The sequence below is a fragment of the Clarias gariepinus genome, chromosome 2 (assembly GCF_024256425.1).
Source record: "Clarias gariepinus isolate MV-2021 ecotype Netherlands chromosome 2, CGAR_prim_01v2, whole genome shotgun sequence".
In the NCBI taxonomy this organism is placed as follows: Eukaryota; Metazoa; Chordata; class Actinopteri; order Siluriformes; family Clariidae; genus Clarias; species Clarias gariepinus.
Genome location: NC_071101.1, coordinates 46940224 through 46947235, shown reverse-complemented (window position 1 = coordinate 46947235; position 7012 = coordinate 46940224). Strand labels below are relative to the sequence as shown.

The 7012-nt window shown below is 36.1% G+C and overlaps 1 pseudogene; it reads right to left on the bottom strand.

The window, feature by feature from the left end:
• Positions 1 to 1064: 1064 nt before the first annotated feature.
• LOC128507982 (tripartite motif-containing protein 16-like) lies at positions 1065 to 6213 on the bottom strand (annotated as a pseudogene).
• Between the last annotated feature and the right edge of the window lie 799 nt (positions 6214 to 7012).

Below are 7012 nucleotides of genomic sequence, written 5' to 3'. Positions count from 1 at the left end.
TGTTTATGTTTTCAATAAAAATAAGATAAAAAAGATAAAAGGGTCGAAACATCCTGGCACTGTGTCCTTGGGTTGAGTGGTGATGTGAGACCAGAGGACACTGTAACAAACCACCGTTAACTAAGAAATCTGAACCTGACCTGAAGTGGATGGAACTGCATGGTTTTGTCTAAGTTAAGGCTTGTATTTAGATCTTAATTGATTTTAACTTTTATAAAAACATGAAATGCCTTGAAAAATTCAAGCTTGGTGCTGTTGGAAAACTGTGTGTGGTTATAAATGATGAACTGTTTTTGCAGCACAAATTGAATCAAAGTTTATAAAAGGATCTTATTTTATTAGTAATTAATTATTTTAATTAGTACATGTTTTTATGTAATTATTTTTAATAGATATTTTTCTGACTGCAATAATTATAATAAATGGGTATATAAAAGGCTGCTATGGTGAACACAGTATTTACATACACACAAAACAAGGTCTTTAGGTTTTGAATTAAATAGTAAATTTGCAAAAAAATTAATAAAGTTAGAAAACTCCATCTGGCTGAACAACACATCACTAAGATGAAGTGGGTTTAAGAAGAGCTGAAGTACTACCTCTCTGGTCCTCGTTTGTCAGATGGGTGAGTGATGTGAGTGATGTTCTTGGAGATTCACTCATGTTGTGTTGTTTCTGCAGTTACACTGGAGGATTCTTTCACCCCAGTGATAATCTTGTTTTTTTCTTATCAGTGTTATTATTATCATTATTATTATACAACTTAATTTCAAGAGATTTGTTCTTGACCTGATTATGAATAAATTTTTTTTTTTTTTTTATTATCAGCAGATCACTAATGAATAGTGTTTAATACCATAATTTTATTGGACATTAATTAATTCCATCTGTTTATTTAAATGTTGTTTAATCACATAAAGTTAAAACATCCAACCATTTTCTTTCTATAATTAATCTATTAAAATGTTATTTAGTTTCTAATTAGACATACTGTATTGGCTTTATGAAAATGTGTAAAAAGCAAGAGACATAAAATTCTTTCTGGAGATGTGAATGTCATCAGATGTTTTTGTGGTAGTGTTTTATTATTGGAAATGTGTTTCCATTTTATTTTTTAATGCTTTCATTAATATTTTGACGTTACAGGCTCTGAGTGTCTCTTAGTAAAATTAAATACATTTTATCAAGTTGATATAAATCACATTTCTCCTCACTGCGATTAGAAATTAACTAACATCACTGTAAAAGTGTCTGAAATATGTTTTAAAGTTTAACTCTGAGTGTTTGTGTTTCAATATTTTCTCTCAAGCATGTTACTCGAAACACAGATAACTATCTCATGAGTGACCCATAATAATACAAGTCTGTGTTTACATGGTGTTACATACATACAGTATAAAGATATTTATTTAGAAGATTTAAAAATTCACTGCATTACAAACATTTACTTTTGATTTTTTTTCAAGCTTGTGATATTTTTAGCAGATTTAGAATTTTTTTTTTTTTTTTGGCCATAATATTGTACTCACACAGCTGTGTGTGTGTGTGTGTGTGTGTGTGTGTGTGTGTGTGTGTGGTCAGTTTTAAACATCTACTCTCAATAATGTAAATATAAAGTTATTCTAAAGTGACGTCTGATGTGCCGAATCTCACCACGGCTCTTCACACAGATACAACTTTATAATAATACATTTAATACATTTAATAATACATCTGTTTATTTTTATTAAACTATATTCAGTGTTAATATTTACTCTTTAATTGTCACTGTGTTAAATTACTGAGCTGTTTGTGCAGCTGGATTGTGTGTTAGTGAGACAGATGACTGAGCAACAATGTGACAATGTGCAGGAATTTTACACAAAACACTACACACTTTATTCTGGATCACACAATCTCACAGTAGAGTCAGACCACCAGCGCCCAAACCCAGCGTACAGAGGCTGAGTGAATGTGGTGTGGACTCTGTGGAGGAGCTTCATCGTGTCAGAGACGCTGTAGAAGGACAGAGTTCCTGCACTGTGATCCACATACACTCCTATTCTGGAGGATGATGGAGCTCTGAGATCAGTCTTAATGTTGTTGTGACAGAAAGAGAGAGAAGAAGGACGACGACACCACAGACTCCAGGACTGATTGTTGTGTCCCAACACACACTCATTACCCCGTCCTTTCCTGCTGATGTCTTTATATGAGACTGATATGGACACACCAACACCGCTCCACTTCACCTCCCAGTAACAGCGTCCACACACACTCTCCTTACACAACACCTGACGCCGGGAGTCAAATCTCTCTGGATGATCAGAGTACTGCTGCTCTCTCTCACTGTATCTCACCGCTCTGTTCTTCTCAGACAGAATGAGGTTACGATGTGTCGTGTTGGGATCCAGAGTCAGATAACAGAAATCTAAAATAAAAGAGAAAAACAAACTGAACAATGTGAACATGTTGGGTTTAATTCACAGAATACTGTATATTCATGTGAAGAGTGAGACAGCTGTCTGTGTGCGCTGATATCTGAGGGAGAAATGTCTCAATGTTCATTCAGATTTTAATCTAAAGAAATAAAAAAACTGTTATTTATTCCAATCTGCTAATGAAAGATATAGTACTTTATTATTATTATTATCATTATTATTATTTATTCATTTATTTATTTATTTGTAATTTTTCTGTGTGTAATATCCATTTCAGGAAATCTTCTCTGTTCTCTCTCTTACACTCTCTCTCTCTCTCTCTCTCTCTCACACACACACACACACACACATACACACACACACACACACACACACACAAATAAACTAAAAATAATTAAATTAACATTTTAAATCACACAACATTCCTGCACATCACTTGTCTGTATTTAATATTTTTCAAGCTCCTTTTGTGTGTGTGTGTGTGTGTGTGTGTGTGCGTGTGTGTGTGTACATTTCAGAAACTCTTCTCTGCTCTGTGGTTCTGGTGGTGAAAAGATCTGAACTGCTGCAGCTGTGGAGAGAAAAATGGAAATGAAGACAAAAAGCATCATCAGGTTGTAAAAGATGGAAACAGTTTAAAGTGATACAGTCAGTTTATTCATTTTAAATCAGTATTTTAGTTCAAACTGTCTGCAGGAAGGTCAGCAGGAGCATTGCTAAGAAATAAGACTTCATAGAGCGAGTAAAGACGTCCATCATTGTGTTTCTCCAGCAGGAACAGCTCCTCTTACCATGTGGAGGGATTTTGTTGAATTCCTCCTCACAGAATTCCTCGAGTCTCTTCTTCAGATCTGAGAGAGAATTCCTCACTCCATCAAATGAGAGATGTTGATGGACACTGATGCTGGAGGTCTGAAATAATGGTCTTTCCATTATAGGAGACTGACGTCCAGAAGCTAAAGCCTACAGAAAGCAGATTAAATGTAAAACACACTTGTGACATCAGAGGACATTCACTGTTCCATTAACAGGAGGTGTTTTAGAGAGTGTGTGAGGAACAGCTGTGTGTGTAGATCAGACAGTGAGTGTTACCTGGAGGAACTGGATGTGATCGTGTGTGTGTGAAAGCTGCTCCAGCTCAGTGAGTCTCCTCTGAAGATCAGCAATCTCCTGCTCCAGTTGCTCCAGGAGTCGTTCAGCTCGACTCAGTTCAGTCTTCTCCTGAGCTCTGATCAGCTCCGTCACCTCCGAGCGCTTTTTCTCCATGGAGCTGATCATCTCAGTAAAGATCCTCTCACTGTCCTCCACTGCTGTCTGTGCACTCAGCTGTTAGGACACACACACACACACAGTGTTTAAAGCTCATCTATCATTCCCTCTCTTACTGCGACTCTAAATGACTCCATGTTGTCCATGTTGTGTGTGTTTCTAGGAGCAGCTCTGTCTCTGCTCACTGCTCACCTTTATAGTGTTCACAGCCTGTTTCAGCTCCTGCACCTTCTTCTGCTTCTCCTGGATTCTCTGCTGGGATTTCATCTGCTTCTCCTTTAACTCACTCTGAGGATAAAACAATGTAATGAATATTGTGTATATTGTATACAGTACAGGCCAAAAGTTTGGACACACCTTCTCATCTATCTGTCAATGTGTTTTCTTTATTTTCATGACCATTTACATTGGTAGATTCTCACTGAAGGCATCAAAACTATGAATGAACACATGTGGAGTTATGTACTTAACAAAAAAGGTCTCCACAGTCACCGGACCTGAACCCAATCGAGATGGTTTGGGGTGAGCTGGACCGCAGAGTGAAGGCAAAGGGGCCAACAAGTGCTAAACACCTCTGGGAACTCCTTCAAGACTGTTGGAAAACCATTTCAGGTGACTATCTCTTGAAGCTCATCGAGAGAATGCCAAGAGTGTGCAAAGCAGTAATCAGAGCAAAGGGTGGCTATTTTAAAGAAACTAGAATATAAAACATGTTTTCAGTTATTTCACCATTTTTTGTTAAGTACATAACTCCACATGTGTTCATTCATAGTTTTGATGCCTTCAGTGAGAATCTACCAATGTAAATGGTCATGAAAATAAAGAAAACACATTGAATGAGTGAAGGTGTGTCCAAACTTTTGGCCTGTACTATATGTCATCAATCAACAACACAGACTTGTTAAATGTCTCTAATTTTGATGCATTTCTGCATGTTTATAACTAACTAAAGAGTCGAGACATAAAGCCATGATCACTTGACCACATGGTTTGTATAAAAGACTACAATGACAAACATGACTTTATCTTCTCCTCCATTAACTCAGTCTGGGGATAAAACAGTTATTAAGCTCTTCATAATGCACACACATTATTATTTAACACTCAGTTTTGTTTAATGCTGTTGTGACTTCATAGTCCATGTGCAAAATACTGACTAATGAATTAGAAGTAGAAGTTAAAGGGGTTAAGGGACACGACTTTGTCTGTATAATGGTAAATGTATTGAACACTTTACTGCACTAACTCTTCATGCTTTATGAGCCAAATATCTGATTATTCTGACCTAATTAACTCTGAGTCACTTAATGCATCATTATTCAAACACATTCACTTTTACTCCAAGACTGAATGTGGCAATTAATGTTGCATTTTAATTTCGATACCTGACTGAAACATAAAATGGACAAAAAAAAATGTAGTAGGAAGAAATGTGTTGACTTGCTGTTTTTTTTTAAACATATAGGGCTCAGGATTGTCCAGTATAGAGTGACATCATTTTTCTAGCACAGAATATACAATATGATGAAATTGTTCGAGCAGTGAAATGACTGAGCAAAAGATTATTTTATCTTTTTAATGATATTATTAACATTATATTATTTAATATTTGGTAAAAAATATATTATTTTTGGTTGTTTCTACAATAAAACATAATTTTTAAAGTTCTACATGTTTGCAACATTATTCCCATAGTCCTGTAGTGGTAAAATTTAGCATTTATGAAAGTAATGATAACTTTTCCTCTACCTGACATATCCAGAAACTCAAATGCACAGTTTGAAGTCTGAAGTCACCCTATTAACACACACTGGCAACGCTTCCATATAGGCTCATATATACTGTATATATTAACAATTTCTAGTTCTCACCTGTTTCTCAGCTCTTTCTGCTGAAACTGATACAGCGTCATGGCCTTTATGTTTATCCAACATGCACAAGGAGCAAATACAGGTTTGATCAGTACGGCAGTAGATCTTCAGCACTTCATCATGTTCAGAGCAGACCTTCTCTTGGAGTTTTGCTGAAGCTTCAATTAATGTGTGTTTTTTCCAGGAAGAAACTTCATAATGAGGTTTTAGATGAGTTTCACAAAATGAAGCTAAACACATCAGACAGGACTTGACAGCTTTATGTTTTCTCCCGATGCAGAAATCACACTCCACATCTCCAGGTCCAGTGTAACAGTGAGCAGGAGAAGCAGCTTGGACTTCAGTCTTCTTCTTCAGTTTCTCCACCACTTCAGCCAGCATGTTGTTTCTGCGTAGAACAGGCCTTTGGAGTGAAAGTGTCTCTGCACTGAGGACAGCTGTAGACGCCCTTCTGATCCTCCTGATCCCAGCAGCCATTAATACACACCTTACAGAAACTGTGACCACAGGGGATAGTCACCGGATCCTTCAGGAGATCCAGACACACTGGACAGATGAACTGATCCTGATCTACTGAAATACTGGCCTCAGCCATTTTCCTGAAGTCACAGAGGGAGAGAGAGAGAGAGACCGTCTGAGTTTCGTTTTCTTTGACAATAACTTCCTGGTTCTGTGTGTGTGTGTAAAAGAGAGAGTGTGTGAGAGGAGGAGCTAAAATCGAGAGTGGTTATGAATGCTCCTCTGTTAACCGTTTCATCACAGTTTAGTTCATAAATATGTGGAGATGTATTTATTTTTTTTACATTTTACATTTACATTACATTTTAAACCAGTTATTTATTTATTTTATTCATTTATTTTTATTTATATATATATATATATTAGTATGTCTGCTCGCGCAGAGTAAATGCTTTAATGTCATGTGTATGTGAAACCCATAAAATAATGTATAGTGCACAAAATGCTTTGGTCATTCTTTTTTTTTTTTTAAAGGGAGAAAAAATACTTACAGTATAGTTTCTGAAACATTTTAAAATATTTATTTCACATTCACATAATATTAACATTATTAAAAGAATCTAAAATATTATTTATTAAGTTAAGAATGTAAATAGTAATTAATAACTGTATTGGTATTATGATTATATTTATTGTCTGTCACTGTTTAACTGTAGTGAAGCACTTTGAGCTCCATATTCTGTCTGAATAGAGTTATTCTAATGATTGTAGGTAAATAGACAGAGACAGATTGAGTCAGTACTTTATCAGTACTGTGTTTAATGTGAAATTAGGAAATTAATAGGTAAAGAGTAAAGGAACCTGCACGGACCCTGATCCCTGCGATGACGTAGTGAACGAAGCCCCGCCCCATAAACACACCTTTGTGCTGTTCTAATAACCTGGTTGCAATGCTGTATAGTCCCAGCAGGTGGAGCAGTGACTGCTTTAGTT